Below are 19,456 nucleotides of genomic sequence, written 5' to 3'. Positions count from 1 at the left end.
GATTACCCTGCATGTAAATGGGCTAAATGCTCCAATCAAAAGACTTAAGGTATCAGGATGAATTAAAAAAAAAAAAAATGTCCCATCAATATGCTGCTTGCAAGAGACTCGTTTTAGACCCAAAGACAAATCCAGATTGAAAGAGAGGGGGTGGAGAACCATTTATAATGTTAATGGACATCAAAAGAAAGCTGGAGTAACCTTATTTATATCAGACAAACTAGATTTTATACCAAATACTATAATAAGAGACGAAAAGAACACTGTGTCATAATAAAGGGATCTATACAAGAAGATCTAACAATTGTAAATATTATATCCTGAACGTGGAAGAAGCAAAATATATAAACCAGTTAATAGCAAACTTAAAGAAACTCATCAATAATACAAAAATAGTAGGGGACTTTAACCTCCCACTTGCAGCAGTGGACACATCATTTAAGCAGAAGATGAACAAGGAAACAATGTCTTTGAATGACACACTGGACTAGATGGACTTAACAAATATACTCAAAGTATTTTACTCTAAAGCAGCAGAATACACATTCTTTTGAGTGCACATAGGACATTCTCCAGAATAGATCACATACTTGGTCACAGATCAGGCCTCAAACAGTACAAATAAGATTGAGATCATACCATGCATATTTTCAGGCCGCAATGCTCTGAAACTTTATGGAGGTTAAAAAACATCCTACTGAAGAATGGATGGGTTAACCAGGAAATTGAAGAAGAACAAAAAATACATGGAAACCAACGAAAATGAAAACATGATAGTCCAAAACCTTTGGGATGCAGCATAAGCAGTCATAAGAGGTTACTATACAGCAAAACTGGCCTTCCTCAAGAAGGAAGAAAAGGTCTCAAATACACAACCTAACCTTAAACCTAAAGGAGCTGGAAAAGAACAGCAAATAAAGCCCAAAGCCAGCAGAAGAAGAGAAATAATAAAGATAAAAGCAGAAATAAATTATATAAGAATTAAAAAAAAACAGCAGAACAGATCAATAAAACTAGGAGCTGGTTCTTTGAAAGAATTAATGAAACTGATAACCTCCTAGCCAGATGTATCAAAAAGAAAACAGAAAGGACTTAAGTAAATAAATTCACAAAGGAAAGGAGAGTGACAACAGCCAACACTGCAGAAATATAAACAATTATAAGTGAATATTATGAGCGATTATATGCCAGCAAATCAGGCCATCTGGAAAAAATGGATAAATTTCTAGAAACATATAAACTACAAACACTGAAAAAAATAAAAATAAAAAAATGGAATAGCCATTAAAGAAATTGAACCAGTAATCAAAAAACTACCAAAAAGCAAGAGTCCAGGGTCAGATGGCTTCCCAGGGGAATTGTACAACACATTTAAACAGTTAACACCTATTCTTTTGAAGCTGGTAAAAAAATAGAAATGGAAAAGAAACTTCCAAACTCATTCCACGAGCCCAGCATTACCTTGATTCCAAAACCAGACAAAGACCCCACTAAAAAGGAGAATTATAATCCAATATCCTAATGAATATCAATGCAAAAATTCTCAACAAGATAATGGCAAATCAAATTCAATAGTCATTAAAAGAATTATTCACCATGATCAAGTGGGATTTATTCCAGGGCTGCAGGGCTGGTTCAAAATTCACAAAGCAATCGACGTGATACACCAGATTAATAAAAGACAAGATAAGAACCACATGACCCTCTCAATAGATGCAGAAAAAGCATTTTACAAAGCACAGCATCCTTTCTTGATGAAAACCCTCAAGACAGTAGGGATAGAAGGAACATACCTCAACATCATAAAGGCCATATATGAAACACCCACAGTTAATATCATTCTCCATGGGGAAAAATTGTGAGCTTTTTTCCCCGTCAAGAAAATGACAGGAATGTCTACTCTCACCACTGTTTTTCAACATAGCACTGGAATTCCTAGCCTCAGCTATCAGAAAACAAAGAGAAATAAAAGGCATCCAAATCAACAAGGAAAAAGTCAAACTTCCACCATTTGCAGATGACATGATACTCCATATGGAAAATCTGAAACACTCCATGAAAAAATTGCTACAACTAATACATGAATTCAACAAAGTCACAGGATATAAAATCAACATACAGAAATCTGTTGCATTTCTATACACCAATAATGAAGCAGCAGAAAGATCAAGGAATCAGTCCCATTTACAATTGCACTAAAAATCATAAGATATCCAGTAATAAACTTAACTAAAGAAGTGAAAATTTATACTCTGAAAATCACAGAACACTTATGAAAAAAATGGAAGATGACACAAAGAAAGGGAAAAACATTCCATGCTCATGGATTGGAAAGACAAATATTATTAAAATGTCCATACCATCCAAAACAATCTACATTCAATGCAAACCTGATCAAAATAACACCAGCATTTTTCCCAGAACTAGAACAAACAATCCTAAAATTTGTATGGAACCACAAAAGACCCCAATAGCCAAAGTAATGTTGAAAAAGAAAACCAAAGCTGGAGGCATCACAATTCTGGATTTTAAGCTGTATTACAAAGCTGTAATCATCAAGACATTATGGTACTGGCACAAAAAAAGACAAACAGATAAATGGAACCAAATAGAGAACCCAGAAATGGACCCACACCTATATGGTCAACTCATCCTCAACAAAGCAGGGAAGAATATCCAATGAAAAAAAAGACTGTCTCTTCAGCAAATGTTGGGATAACTGGGTAGTGACATGCAGAATAATGAACCTGGACCTCTTTCTTAAACTATACATAAAAATAAACTCAAAAGGGACAAAAGACCTCTTTGTAAACAGGAAATTTTCAAAATCCTAGAGGAGAATACAAGGATAAACCTCTTTGACCTTGGCCATAGCAAATTCTAACTAAACACGTCTATGGAAGCAAGGAGAACAAAAACAAACATGGATCTTCATCAAGATAAAAAGCTTCTGCACAGTGAAGGAAGCAATCAACAAAATCAAAGGCAACTTATGGAATGGGAGAAGCTATTTGCAAATGACATGTAGGATAAAGGGCTATCCAAATACCAAAAATCTATTAAGCACTTATCCAACTCAATCTCCCCAAAATAAATAATATAGTTAAGAAATAGGCAGAATCCAGGAACAGACATTTCCCAAAATTCTTTTGGGAATTGTATGTATTCTACATACAAATAGCTAACAGACACATGAAAAAATGTTCAACATCACTCATCATCGGTGAAATACAAAACAAAACCACAATGAGACCACACATGTCAGAATGGCTAAAATAACAACTCAAGAAACAACAGATATTGACAAGGATGTGAGGCAAGGGGAACAATCTTAGCATCTTCCCATCTTGTTGGTAGGAATATAAATTGGTGCAGCCACTTTGGAAAACAATATGGAGGCTCCTCAAAAAGGTAAAGATAGAGCTACCTTATGACCCATCAACTGCACTACTAGGTATTTACCCAAAGAACACAAAAATACTGATTTGCAGGGGATTATGCACCCTAATGTTTATAGCAGAGCCATCAACAATACCCAAATTATAGAAAGAGCACAAATGGATAAATAAAGAATCTAAAAGAATGAAATCTTGCCAATTGCAGATGGAAATAGAATGTATTATGCTCAGCGAAATAAGTCAGTCAGAGAATGACAAATACCATATGATTTCACTCCTACGTGGAATTTAAGAAATAAAACAGATGAATGTAGGAGAAGGGAAGGAAAAATAAGATAAAAACAGACAGGGAGGCAAACCGTAAGGGACTCTTAAATACAAAGAACAAACTGAGGGGTATTGGATGGTTGGTGGGTGGGGGGATGGGCTAAATGGTTGATGAGCATTAAGGAGAGATCTGTGATGAGCACTGGGTGTTATATGTAAGTGATAACTCACTAAATTCTACTCCTGAAACCAATATTACACTGTATGTTAAATAACTTTAAATAAAATCTTGAAAGGAAAAAAAAAAGAAAATTAAGGTAGAAAAGAAAGAAAAAGAATGGAGAGAGAAATTGAGTGATCTGAGTGACTAAAAGGGAACATATCTCTCTTTAATTTGGAAGTCAAATTGTATTGCAACATAAAAATTTTTAAAAGTCCCAAATGAGGGAAAAAACATATTAAACATGAACACAATGACTATCCTAATTCATGTAAAAATATTTTTTTAATTAGCAACTTAGACTTGGTTTTATACATCTAAAAGCCAACAATGAGACCGACTTCTGCAACTGAAATCCTCAAGTGATTCTTTAATACAAATACAATTAAGTAAAGCTTTATTAACTTTTACACTATGCTCTGCTGTTATTAGTCATATATGTCTTTTGGAAGTCTTTTGTAATGGATTAAGATCCTAGCACAGTTAGCCATCTCCAAAATCTTTCAAGAAGAATGTGATATGGCTAATATTTAGGAGGAAAGGAAAAATATTTAGTTTCTCAGTCATGTTTCTAACATAAATCTTACAGAATCTCCACAGGCATCTATTTAAAGCCGGTCTGCTACCCCAAAGGTTGATTATGTTTCCTCTTGTTTCTGTCAAGTAATTCCTTGATTGTCAACAATCAAGGATGTCTATAGAGGCAACATAGGGTGACTTAGAGGTTATCCATCTAGTTTGTGCCTGATATTTACCCTCCACTCCTTTATTTTTCTCTTTTCACATTTGATACTGGGTAAGGATAAAGAGCATATTTATTTGAAAAAATCATGACAACACTAATACAATCGGGGTTGTTATGGGTGTTGATTTTCCCTACTCTTACTAACAATGCTTCAAACATTGTACAAGAAGTTCTCATGAAATATTTTGATGTAGAATTTTACTTTTCTCACCTTTTGGTGACCTCACTTGGATAATTATAGCATATGGTCCCAGTGAGTATGAAAAGTAAGCATGAAATTTAACTGTTTTAAAACATGCCAAAAGCAAGTATAACAATAACTTTTCCCAGTGTTCTCTAATGAACAAAATGATAATTTACCAGATGTTTCAGATTTGCAATAATTAAAATGATAAAATCTTTCCAATAGAATTGAGAAAGAATATTTTAAAAATTATATTTTATGTACTTGAGCTATGACTTCAAAACCCAAATTAATTTATCAGGTTCTTTGTTTAAAATGTGCAAAATTATATACAATTGATTTTGATTATGAACTGTGCTTTAAGGTATCATTATTTATAATTCATCACAATCACAATTATGGCAATATGATTCCTCAGACATCAAATGATGGAAGAGTCTATAATTTTAGAATAGCTGTTCTTAGTAAATTATATAATGATTTAACATACACATTCTCAAAAGTTTATGTAAAAGCTATGAGAATGTCAAATGTATTATTCACACATTTAATGTGAGCTTAGATGTTCCATTTATAATAATAATAATAATTTTAATTTAATCAATCCGTATATCTTATGGATCTCTTAAAATTCAACATATTTTAAAATGAATATTCCAAGGGATTTCCAGTGAAGAGTATCAGTTAAGAGGATAAACAATCTCTTACTATGTCTAATTACTATTGCATTGTATTTTGAAAGCTCATTACATACCTCAGAATTATTTCTATTTCTTCCTGAAATGAATAATGGTTATTATCAAAAATTATTGCTAATTATAGAAATTAATTTCAAAATTAAATTTGTGATATTATTTGAAGTAATATATTTTATTCCACCACATACACTATGAATATTGATATTTACATTTTATTTAATTATGTACAAATTAAAAATGAAAGAAAACAGCAATGACAACAAAGTATTAAAACATAAAACCTAAATTTAAAACAGCTTATTAGACCACTACCAATATATTAGATAATATGCACTTAAAATGGATAAAACAAGTAGTGATAAATGAGAGTGACACAATAAAATGGAAGAAATACTGATTTAAAACAAAATGGATGCCTTGAAATTGTATACATTTTTAAGGAGCAGTTCATTAAATTTGGCATTGATATACTTTAAGTTTATTTACTTATTTTGAGAGGGAGAGCAAGCATGAGCCAGGGAGGGGCAGACAGAGAGGGAAAGAGAGAATCCCAAACAGACTCCGGATTGTCAGCACAGAGCCCATTGCAGGGCTTCATCTCAGGAACCATGAGATCATGACCTGAACAAGAGTTGGACATTTAATCAACTGAGCCATGCAGGCACCCTTTGGCACTGATATATTTAGGGATTGTTTTCTTGTTTTTCAGTTGTATTCCACTATAATTACAAAATGTTACTTTTATTATATTTTCTTTATGAATTTATATTATTTAGAATCCTCAAAAGAACACATTTTCAACTGTTTATTTGGGAAAAGCAAACAAGTCAAAGAGAAGTTGGACCCAGAGCTTTCTGCTAAACCAGAAAGGAGATACTCTTTTTCTTCCCAGCAGAAGAACAAGGGTCACTTTGGGTAAAAAAAGAGAGATGGGTTAGCAGTTTCTACTTATGGAATTTGGGGGCTTGGTCATTTTAGGATCCTTTTCAGATTTATGCATCTTGGACCAGTCATCATTCTAACCAAACAGCTAGAAAAAATAAGGAGAAAGAAGTATGATTAAATACTATTTTTGGATCAAAAATTAAAGAAAAGCTTGAGAACACTATTTTCAAAAGGCCCAATGGAATCTAGTAGAGACAAAATTAACTTAAAATATTTTTGTTCTTCAATTTCAGGAGACAATTTTTAATTTAGACCTATGTACAAGTTAATTGATTTCTAATTATAACATCTGCCTAATATATTTTAGTTACTTTATTAGCAGAATTAAAAAAAGTCTGTTACTTCAAAATATCTCTACCTTATTCAGTTTAGAGCACAGCATTTTTCAAAGATTATGTAGATTGCATTTGCAAGAGTATCTTCAATCTAGTTGCTTAATGTCTTTTATATGCATATGAATCTGTGTAATACATTTGAGCCAGTATTTCATGAAATTAAACCACATTCTCTAGTGAGTTTTTGATATTTCAGCAGTATTTGGTAAGTAATAAATTAGAACTAAACTTTGAGTAAAGTTAAAAAATTCACCTTTATTTCTAAAGTAATAAAATTATCAATTAACACAAAGTAAAATGTTGCATAAATTAGCATTTCCACTTAAAAATAACTTTCAAAATATTCACTAATTTACTATATGTTTTTTTGTAATCTGAGTAACTTAAAGGATAAGTTTTCTAACATATGAATATTTATTTTTAATTATTAAATTACTATATTTTACCTGACATTCCAACTAGATACAGACAAAAGTTCAAACGAAACTTTTTATGTGTAATGACTTAATCATCTCATGAAATTTCCATTTCCACTCTAGTACTTTTTTTTTTTTTTTTAATGTCTCAGAAAATGTTCACTTAATCTCAAGAACCACAGGTCTGAAGCTTGGAATGCCTTTGACAATAGACCATAAAGAATCTCTGATATATACACATATAATAATTCACTTACTAATTTATTCAATTAGCAGATATTCATTGAGGGTTTATTTTCCCATTGAATGTGACAGATGACAAATTTACTATGGTAAAAATCAACTTAGGACCACTGACCTAAGAGAGCCTATATCCATAACAAAGGTATTATAAAGGGGCCAAATTGTGTTATCCAAAATACATATGTTGGAGTCCTAACTACAAGGACCTCAGAACATGACCACATTTGGAGATGAGGTATTTAAAGTGGTAATTAAGTTAAAATGAGGTCATTAGAATGAGTCTTTAGCCAATATGACTGGTAATCTTTTAAGAAGAGGAAATTTGGACACAGGTACCGGAGGAAACAATGTAAAGGCTAAGGGCAAAGATAGCCATCTATGAGTCAAGGAGAGTAGCCTCATTCAGAATTCTAGCCTGTTATACATTAAAAAAATAAATTGCTCTTGCTTAAGCCACCCAGTCTGTGGTACTTTGTTATGGCAGCCCCAGCAATGTCATACTTAGAATGTCATACTTGCTATGATAAGTAAAACACAAAGTGCCATAGGGTAACTAAAATGAAATATTTAATGTGGACTTAGAACTGGATTTATGAACAATCTGTACAGTCAAACAAAGCCTTATGTTTGGATTAATGTTTTGCTGTCACTGTCTTAAAGTTTTAATGATTTTTGACCAGGAGGCTTCATGTTTTCATTTTGCACTGGGTTATACAAATTGTTTGGCTTGTCCTTTCTTGACTTGTGGGTATACAGACTTCCTGGAGGATGTTAAAGGATAAGTAAAACTTAGATAATGTGCTTAGTACATGGGTCATACATGTGAGTCCTTGACTACACTAAGTATGAATTATGCATGTGTATGTGCACACGTGTGTGTGTGTGTGTGTGTGTGTGTGTGTTGGAGTGGGGAGGGAAAAACATTAAATTAATTGATTAAAATATAACAATTTAAGTGTGGTTACTAACATAATCCTAAATGTAGTGACACAAAATTGATTTTGATCACCATGGTTTCCTCTAAATCTCAGATCAGATGTATAGAATTAAACCTATGGTATAGTTGACTATTGTCCAGCAATATTTGGGGATGCAAAGTTCATCAGGCTGTCGTTAGAATTAAATGACTTCAGACATTAACATATGTAAGGTAGTATGCATAAAAGACTCAATAAGTTTTATTTACCCTCCCTTGTATTTAGTGATTACCACAATTTTGAAATATTTTTCACTCTCCGATTTTAGCTTCTTACCAGGAAGAAAAAGTTTTCTAGCATGAATCATATTAAAAGAACTCCCAGCCTATTTCCTCATTTTTCAGGGTTGGTTAATCCAGATTTCCTACATTTTAGTAATAGGACTTTCAGAACAAAGAAAAGGGATGCGAGACAATTGTCAAGGAAATAATACACTTGACCAAAATGTGGCTCTGCAGATTCAATATTTTCACACCAAAATTTTAGAATATCTATTTTGAAATTTAAGGGTAACATAAATGAAAAATTATTGAAACATGAAGGAAAAAGAGAGATAGAGAAGAATTTTATTATAAAGTTTTGAAATCAGGGACCTGAATTGGGCATTGAAGATGTAGCAGCATATGCATTATTGATCCCAAAATATATTTCTGGAAACAGAATTCTCCAGCCTCTGTTGCCATAGGTCTACAATATAAAAATACATTAGGGAATCCCACATTTTAGGTCATTCTTCTCTGATTTTATAGTACTTATTGCACTGTATTAAAATTGATGCTCACTTACCTCATTTCATTGCTAGATTGAGAATTTTTAAAGCATAAGAATCATATCTTTCATTTCTCTTTCCTGAAGGCTTAGTCCAGTGTCTGGCAAATAATGACTGAGCAATAAGTATAAATTGAATGAATGAAAAAGTAACATGCATCTTCATAATTCTATGGGATTATATTTCAGAGATGACAATCTAGAAAAAAACATGATAGATCATTCAAACTGTTGTACATTTTTTAAGTTTATATTAAAATATATATTAAAAGTAAAAAAATATTTTAAGCAAAAAGTCATTTTCAAGTGTATAATTTAGAAGATGATATTAGCTGCTAGATACATATCATCTGAAGTATGTTTGAAAAGGCAGAAGTTTAAAAAAGAAGTTTAAAAAAATCACAATTAGCCACATGTTTTTGAACCAAATGATTCTTCTTACAAACTACGTGATTAGCATCTGTGTATATTGAGTAGATATATGAACACTTCGTGCTGATTACCAAATTGATTTGTTTGTCATATAAATATATTTTTTCTCTAGAATAAATTCATGAAACTCAGTTTAAGAAAACATGAAAACTAACCTCAAAGATATGTTACCTAGGGGGAAAAGTATGAGACTAATTCACAAACTAAACTCAATTGAATTTCAAAACCAACTGAAATGAATAATTTCCTTGGAAAATAAAGTTTTAAAATTTGACTACAGTAGAGAATAAAAGTTTTAGGAATAGAGGTGAGAGCACACACACACAAAATTATTATAGACATAATGAGATAATGCAAGACAATGTCCAATTCTTGAAAGGTATGTCTCTAGATTGAAAGGGCTCACACTGTTTGCATAGAAGAATAGATTTTAGGAAAGTACACACTAACTTGTCACTCAAGGTGATGCAATTTCTAGTGAAGATATGAAGATAGGTACAGATATATTATCAACTCATGGATATAGATATAGGTATAGATATAGATAGATATAGATATAGATAGATATAGATATAGATATCTCATGGTATAATTATGGATTGAGTAGGAATAGAGAAGACATTTTGCCAAGAAAAACAGACTAAATAAAAGTTTATGGATTTTTAAGTCAAAACCAGGATTATGTAGTAAGTGAGAGGTAGAAAAATCTGTATTCATATAGCTGACGTTAAAATTGAATTGAAGGGGCTAACAAAGAAAGCATTATATTGATTATATCAATTAATAAGAGGAGAGGATACCAGTGGAATGTTGAACTGGCTCAAAATGATTTGAAAGAGCATCTCTTCCCAACTCCATGTTCAGTAAAATCACTCTGGGACTTGAAATTGGCCTCAGTGAGATTATTTACAGGATAGAAACTCACAAGAGCCCCAAATAATGTCTCTTGTTTATTTAGTTATTTATTTTTAGCCCAGAGAAAATTTTCCAGGATGCAATTGGTTAACAAATTGCCATGAGCTCGCAAACAGACAAGAATTTCTTCAAGAGAAGCAATGAAGTATATTGTATGTTATCAACTTGGTTAACACTAAAACTATGTTTCCCAGAGTCCTCTTGCTTTAATGACTCTAGACTTAGTTGGTCCAAAGAAGAACTCACACAAGTTTTGGAAGGCAAAGGTGAAGCATGCAGACTTAACTTTTGAAAAGTCTTTGCAGTCAAACTTAAGGCTCTAAGTCGTCTCATTAATCGTCTCATTAATCTCTACTTCACATTCTGCTTGTGCTCCTGACTACTAGCTGTGCTGACCAGGAGTGGTCTCAGATCCACAGTGGTGGTAACTGAATAGGTACAAAAGTTTACTATAGAGCATTATAGTAAACACCTCTTCCTGAAACACCTCTTTTCAGTTCCATTTTTACACTGGATGTACTTGGGTCCTTTGATATCTCTTATTTTTCACTTTGTCCTCCTGCACTATTGCTTCAAGTGAATTGGCTAATAACTTTCTGATCCTCTCATTCTCTCATTTAGAACTTTATTTCTCCAGCTTTCCCCATATTTCTCTAAGGTCTATTACCTGTAGTAAGTATTGTCAATCAAAATAGGTTAGTAGCTATAGTTCCCAGACGAATTTTGACTGATACAGAGAAAGACTCATTTTCTCGAAACAATATAAAGGAACAAGGATGCTAAAATCACTTGCAGTTCCTACAATATTTGAGATATGAAAATAAGAACAACTTTGTGGTAGTCATTGTTGTAAATAGGCATAAAAAGTTGCTAAAATTTGATCACTTGTGAACTTAGATTAGCATAATTCTCTTCTGCAAATGGCTATACACTTGACTGATGTAAAATATAACTTCCAGAGAGAGATTCCATTTGAAAATTCATTTTGTCTACATCAATCCAATGTGTTGCTGTCTCTCACTTTATTTCAACAAAAATTGAGTATGTGTAAATTTCTATGGTGAGGATTAGAAATCCATTAAGGAAACAAAAATCTCTGGTCTCAAGGAAAGTATGAACTACTTGTAGTTATATGTATTTTGTGAAAAAAGAAGAAAAGAAATATGTATTCTTTGTTAATTACTTTCTTTGGCAAAGATAGAATAAATTCAAATTATAGGTCACCTTGAAATCTGGCTCAGGAGTTTATAACTAATTCAGTAGAATGGAGAACATTAAAGAGGTATGAGCAAGGCTGGAATATGACATAACCTGAAAGGCCTTGATATGGTTTGAAAGTTGATATGATAACATGTATGAAACAAAATTGAGCAGAGAAGGGATAAGAGTTGTATCCATTAGTTGGAAAATGAATAGATGATAACCAAAAGGCTCAAATTAAAATGGTAATAATGAATACAGAACAGAAAATAAGCATAGATTAAAAGCTACTTCAGTTATAAAATATGCAAGATTGGCAAGTGGTTGGATATCATACAAGCTAGAAAGAAGAGTCAAAGTGTAAATTAACAAAAATGAAAAAAATTAACAGAAATGAGACAAGTAGTTTCATTGTATCCTTCTTATAATCACAAGCAGATTAACCATGAAACTAGTGAAGTTTAAGTTTCAGAGACCCTGAAAAATAGTCTTCTGGATAAGTAATAAGAAGGAACCTATAAATGTGTCTTGTAAGTCATTTTTTTTTTGCAAAATTTGCAAAAGTAAGATATTTTCATCACTATCCATTAAGACTGGTAACTCTTCACTCTGACTTCCAATTTATTGCACATCTTACTGCCCTTCTTTTTGGATGACTTGGAGAGGCTATAGTCACTTTTATGATCTAACTAAGAGAAACTCACTTGCTGATATATTGGAGTTTTGTAGAATGTATTCATTTGCTTCATAATCAGTTTCCTGTATGATTAAGTTATTTCTAGTCACCCTGGTATTAAAATGACTTTCAGGGATATAAGTATTTTCCATTCTGTTGATTCAGCCAGCATCAAAATGGAGAGATGCAAAGCCAGATGTGATATTGTAATATACTCTGGAGTATGTGAATGGTAGAGCAAAAACAGAATTTGAAATATATGGAGCTAGAAGTTAGTCTATGGACATTCTTTCTATCATCAGATATGTGAAATTATAAGCAGTGAATATGATTGTCATTCATGAAATTAAAAATGGAAATGCTTGCCTGTTATAAATATACTTGATCATATAGTATATGCAATTATAAGAAGTACCATATTGCTTTTTTCTCAATGGTTATGCATTATCTATTAAGCTTGATAAATTATTTTAACTGAATTTTTTAAAGATATTTTTGTGTATTTGGATACACAAGTGAAAAATTATTAACTTCTGATTTGGACATATAAAAGAAACAAAAAAATTTAACAGATAATGTATTAAGTAATTAGTAAAAAGTCAGATAAAAAGAACAGATTTTGAAAAACAGAATAAAGGTAAGTAAAAAATAGAAATATTTTATCTGCCAACATGAGGTTTAAACAAAATAACAGATAACATTCCAGTAACTCGTTAAGAGGAAGTGATAAAATTTGAATGAGGAATACACTTTTGTATTGTTTGATAATCAAACTAATTAAAAGGAGTGGATCATATGGACACTTTGGAAACATTTTAAATCTCTTATGTGAAATGAAATACTTGAATCGGTCAAAGTAAGATAAAACTCAAATATGCCAGTGCACTGTGTATATTGACAATAAACTGGTTAATCAGTATCAATTCAAACTATGTAAGGTAAACAAATGCACAACAACTTGTATATAAGCACGCTTTAGAGTTTATTCCAAATATCACACTCAAAATGTAATTGAGGTTACCAAGTTGTGAAAAAGCAAGGAAAATTCCTAAGTTATAAGTAATTAAAAAAACATTTAAATAAACCATGCTAGAGGCAAGAATTATTTTCCTTTCCACCCCCCCAAAAGATGATACCACAATATTTTGCCAAAGAGTATGCAGAGAAAAATCTAGAAAAGTATGTACTTTTAGAGTTGTCAAGCAATTAAGTATTTTTTTCAGAAATGTGACTTCAATATTAATGTTTAAAATTTTGTAATTGATATATTCTCATTATAAATAAATGTTCACTGTAAATAATTACTCATAACATTGTTCACTTTTTAAAGTAATTTCTACCTTTGCATTTATATGAACTGCAAATTCCAAAATTTGGATTTTCCTCTGCTTATGGTAAATGTTCAATATAAATGTGATATGTACTTAATTTATTGAAATAGCTCTTTTCCCACTTGGGTAAAATTATATTTTACCCCTAGGAGTAATCACTATCTTATCTTCTATCAAAGATTAATTTTGCTTGTTATCACAAACTAGCTTTTTGCTACCAGCTCTAAGAAAGACATATTCCATGTCTGCTTTACTACTGGCTTCTCAGAAGCTCAATAAGTATTAGTGGGATTAAACTATGAATGATACGTGTTTCATACAATAACATTTAATTAGTTCTTTCTTAAAAACAAAACTTATGTGATCAAATAGACTACTCTCAGACTTGTGTGTGTTTGTGTCCATGTATGTTATTTGTGTGTACATATGTGTATGTGTATTGTAGGTGTGTGAGAGTGTGTGTGATTGTGTGTGTGAAGGAACTGGTACTCAGATACGCAAATATTATTAAGTTGGAGGAACTATTGAAAGGAGAAAGAAGATGGAGTGCCTTTGTGGCTCAGTTGGTTAGTGTCCAACTCATGATTTTGGCTCAGGTCATGATCACAGGGTCATGGGATCAAACCCCTAATTGGGCTCTGTGCCGAGTGTGGAGCCTGCTTAAGATTCTTTCTCTTTCTCTCTCTGCCCCTGTCCCCTGCTCATGCTCTCTCTCTCTCTCTCTCTCTCTCAAATTAATAATAATATAAAAAAAGAAATGCACTTTATCTGTTGGTCTAATTTGTTTCTTCTAAGTACAATCCTTTAATAGAATAGTTATGAAAGTTAACTTAATTCCTTCAGATAAATCCAGAAAAGCTTTTTTGAAAAGGTCAGTTTATAGGTATATTGAGAAATGTGAGTTAAGGATGGGTGGAAAAGGAAAGAAGTGAACATTCAAACTGAATGAAAGGAAATATCTCCAATAGAAGCAGTAGAATAAATGAATTAGGTAGTCTCAGCATTCATTCAGTGAGCAGGTAGGAGCTGGGGAAAGAGAAAGAGGAGGGAAAGAGGAAAAAAAAAAGTAAATCAAGTCATCAGATAAAGAACCAATCTTTCATGATTTCAGTGAAAAACAACAACCAAATAATGGAGGTTTTTCATTCTTGGATAAGATACAATTTTTTATCCAGTTGGTAAAGAAAGAAAAATTATAGATTTTTGAGCTATATTTGCTTTGTCAGGGAATCCTAATTTGTGGTGATTTAGACAAATATTTGAATACTTCCCTCCATCATACTCACTTTCATTTTGGTGTTTGACATCAAATAAATACTCTCAACACAAACTCTTATTCCAAGGCACAGAACAGTGCTATGTTTTTATTTTATGTTTCCTTAAAATATCAGAATTACTAAATTTTATTTTAGGATCTCAGTTTCTGGCTGCAATCAGTGGTCTAAGGTATCTCCTTCTAGGAAGTATTGTTTTTCTTGTTTTTTTTTTTTTTTTTTTTCATTGACTCAATGGTTCTTGCTACTACTTTAAAGAATAACACAAATAAGAATAGCAGGAGGCTGATGAAATGTAGATGCTCCTCATTTAAGAAATTAGAGTATTTAACCTCACCTTTAAAAAAAAAGCTTATTTATTTTGAGAAAGGAGGGAGTGTGCATGTGTGCAAGTGGGGAGGGGCAGAGAGAGGGAGAGAATCCCAAGCAGGCTTACCTCTGTCAGCACAAAGCCAGAAGCCAGGCTGCAGCTCATGAATTATGAGTTCATAACCTAAGCATAAATCACTAATCGGTCCCTTAACCGACTGAGCGACCCAGTGTCCCTAACCTTATCTGTTTAAACCAAAAAGGAAGTATAAAGTATTATTGCATTCTCAATATTCCAGAATAAGAATCTCCACTTTGCAGCAACATTTCTGAAGTTAACTTTCCAATTAACCCTGTGGTGGAAGGATGGTTTAGTTCAATGATTCCTCATTTAGAGAGACCACTGTCTCTGATTCAGATTCTATAAATTGCTAATTTTATCATTTGGGCAAATCACTTTACTTCTTGCATACCTTCCTCTACAAAACAGAAAAGTAGTAATACTGACTTCAAGGATTGCAGCGATTATTAATTGATGTAGTCAATGTAGCCCTGTTGAAAACATAGCTCTTCTCAGATCACTTCTGTCGGTTATCCTAATTCCAATTGGTATTATAGTACTTTTCCTTTGTCTCCCAAACGTTTTCTCATTATTTCATTTCCTTTTATGAGCTATAGATTCTCAGATGACTTAAAATCCATTACAATAAACCACTCTTCTGAAATTGTAGATACACTCATCCCAAACCATGCAAGAACAGCTTCTAAATTCCAGCTGTGCTGTTGATTTTTGCATTCATGCTGGCTTGCTAGACAAACCTTTATCTTCTTTAACTTTCTTGGCACATAGAAAAATACTATAGTGTGTTTCAAATGAGAGATCTATGACTTCCTTAGTGTCAATTTGAATAAATTTGCACTCAATGCTGCTGAGACTACTGTTCAGATCATTCACTAAAATGGCTAGTTTATCACAGTTAACTTCAAGCAGCCCTAGAACTATATGAATAATAGCAAAATTTAAACTTAACTCTTCAGATATTTAGACCTTGGGCAGACATATTATCCATGAAGTTTATGGAGTGTGCCTTGATGAAGAGAGGAAGCAATTGGTATCATTATCTAGACTCCTGGGAAGGCTCCAGGAGTGATCCAGAAATGTAATAAATCAACACACTTCTTTAAATTATGCAAATACCATTTTTTTTCTTAGCTGAGGGGCCTTCATACATTTGAAGAAGAAGTTTTTTTTGAGAACCAGAATGACTTTATTTGAATATAATTAAATTTTCTTGCCCAAATAGTACTCACACATATTTAAAGAATAATATTTGTAATGGGTCAGTTCTTCCCACACCCACAGCCTCCTATTATAAGCTACCAACAACTCTTTCCTAAATTGTGGGGAAAAAAGCAAGTAAATTAACTGTCCTGAAATGGGTTACTATCAACTTCAACATTAAAACCTTCAATAATTTCCTGTTGTTCTTAAGATGAAGACCAATAACTTTAAAATTATCCAACAGACCCTGCAGGATTGGACCCTTTTCTCAGTGTTCTTTTCTTATCTTCAGCCAGAGAAGTTTCTTTTTGTTTCCTTATTTCCCTCTCACCATATAGCCTTTGCTTATGTTTGCCTGCTAGGACAGAACTAATCCCACTCCCCTATCCAGCATGCCTTCATCTAAATTAATTTCTAAGAATACATTAACATAAAGATATCACATCATTTGAACCCTCTCTGAGCCCCAGTCTGGTAAGGTCTTTAAAAAATGATTGCTTTTCTTTGGATCACATAGCTCAAACTGTGATTATTTATTTATTTATTTATTTTTTAACTTATTTGTTTACTCTTTTCCACCACTGACCATGCCATAAACTCCATGAGAAAGGCATCATGCTTTTGTTCCTTTTTTTTTTTAATTTGAATATAGTTGACACACAATGTTATGTTAGTTTGAGGTGTACAGCATAGTGATTCAACTCCTCTGTACATTATGCTACACTCATCACAAGTATAAGTACCATCTGTCACCATATAACACTATTATAATATTGGGTGTATTCTCTACATTGTGCCACTTATTCCTGTGGCTTATTCATTCTAAAACTAGAAGCCTGTGTCTCCCACTCTCTTTCACTCATTTTGCAAATCCTCTCAGCCTCCTTCCCTCTGGCAACCATCAGTTTGTTCTCTGTATTTATAGGTTTGATTCTGCCTTTTTTTTTCTTATTTATTTGCTTTGTGTTTTTAGATTCCACAAGTGAGTATTTCATCTTCTGTGCCTAGTGTGGTAACCGTCATGTTATGGTTACAGAATGGTACAGTAGCCAGGTACCAATGACAACTTACTTAAATTATAAGTAACAGGCAGTTGGATGACAACTAATTCTAGATTTATATCTCATTATTTTTTTTTTAAATAAGCTGTATGGTGGGGTGCCTGGGTGGCTCATTTGGTTATGTGCCCAACTTCAGCTCAGGTCGTGATCTCATGGATCATGAGTTTAAGCCCCACATTGGCTCTGTGCTGTCACTATGGGTCCCACTTCAGATCCTTTGTCTCCTTCTCTCTCTACTCCTCCCCTGCTCATGCTTTCTCTCTCCCTCTCAAAAAACAAATAAAAGCATTTAATAAAAAAAATATATATATATACATATATATATATATATATATATATATATACACATATACATATATATATATATATATATATATAATAAGCTGTATGGAGAGTAGAATACAATGATCTTACTCTTGAGTCTTGATTGGCAAAGTGAAAAATCTAGGATAAGTTTTCTAAAACTATAATTAAGAGCTGATTTTAAGTTGATGCTTTTTTGATATAGTTTCCATAGACAATAGGTTCTCTAGAAGTTTTAAAATATTGGAAGAGATAAGAATTTAAGATCCCAAAATAATTGATGATGGTTACAAAATCAGAGGCAAACAATCTAATTAAGTAGTTTACTGCTATTTGCAGGGTCTTTTCATGTAATCCTTCTCTTTCATTCTTGAGATCCATTATGATAACAAATGAAGAACCATAGGTATAACCATGTGGTACAATTTAGTATTGGCTGGTTTATAAGTAGTAGTCAGTTGTTTGTCCTGATAAGCTCAAGATATCATGAGATCCCTGATCTGGGGTGAAGATGGAATGTAAGTTTGTCTTTTAAATTGATCTCTTTTAGTTAGGTCTATATTAGGTAATAAAAGTGCTTACTTTGTTTGACCTATTAGCTCTTTGATTTATTACTTTTTATAAATTTCTGATTTATATAACCTATTTGAGTTCCAGTTGTCAAAATATTATTTAATAAGTTGGATAACCGTACATTTCTATTGCCTATGTATATTACAAAATTTTAAAAATAATATAGAATTCTTGATCATCTATGCACGGCCATTTTATCATGGTTATTATTATAATTACTTATCACTTTTTAAAAATAAATAACAACAAGGGATATAGACAATTCAATATATCAAAAACTTTTATTTTTGCTCTAGGTTATACTAGATAACTTATACTGGGTACTTCATTTAATCCTTTAAGAGCATCTCTGTAGTATTTAACATAGATAAGCAAACAAATCTTTTAGGAGTATTTGTTGAATTAATAAGTAAATCTGAAGACTAACTTTTTTATTCTAGATCGACTGCAACTCGAGTGATCACCTTCTTTCACAAAGATCATTAATTTAAAAATTGCAAAACATTACAAAATTTTTCTCACCTTAAAAAGGAATGACCTAAATTGCATTTAATCTAAATTCTAATAGGTGCTCCAGTGACTTTAAAAGTTAGAGAAATCTATTTTTGTGTAATCTTAACTTTTATAAATATAAACCTTGATATTTCTCACAAAGCTTTTTCAGAAAAAAAGCTTTTTCTGTGTCCTCCTGCACCTTAAGAATAGGCTGCTACCATATGCATTATTTCACTACTGGTGTCTCCCACAATGTCTAGCTCCCTGAACTTACTTTGTAATCATTCGCTGAATGAAGCAGTAGTAAACTAACTAAGTCCTTTTTCGTGTTCAGTCTCTGTAAATATCAGACAAAAACTTTTATGCCTCTCCTCTCCATGAACCATACTTCCCCACTCTGGCTTAAACA

The sequence above is a fragment of the Panthera onca genome, chromosome D1 (assembly GCF_046562875.1).
Source record: "Panthera onca isolate mPanOnc1 chromosome D1, mPanOnc1 haplotype 2, whole genome shotgun sequence".
Lineage (NCBI taxonomy): Eukaryota > Metazoa > Chordata > Mammalia > Carnivora > Felidae > Panthera > Panthera onca.
The sequence above is the reverse complement of the archived record's forward strand: the minus strand, read 5'-3'. Positions refer to the sequence as shown.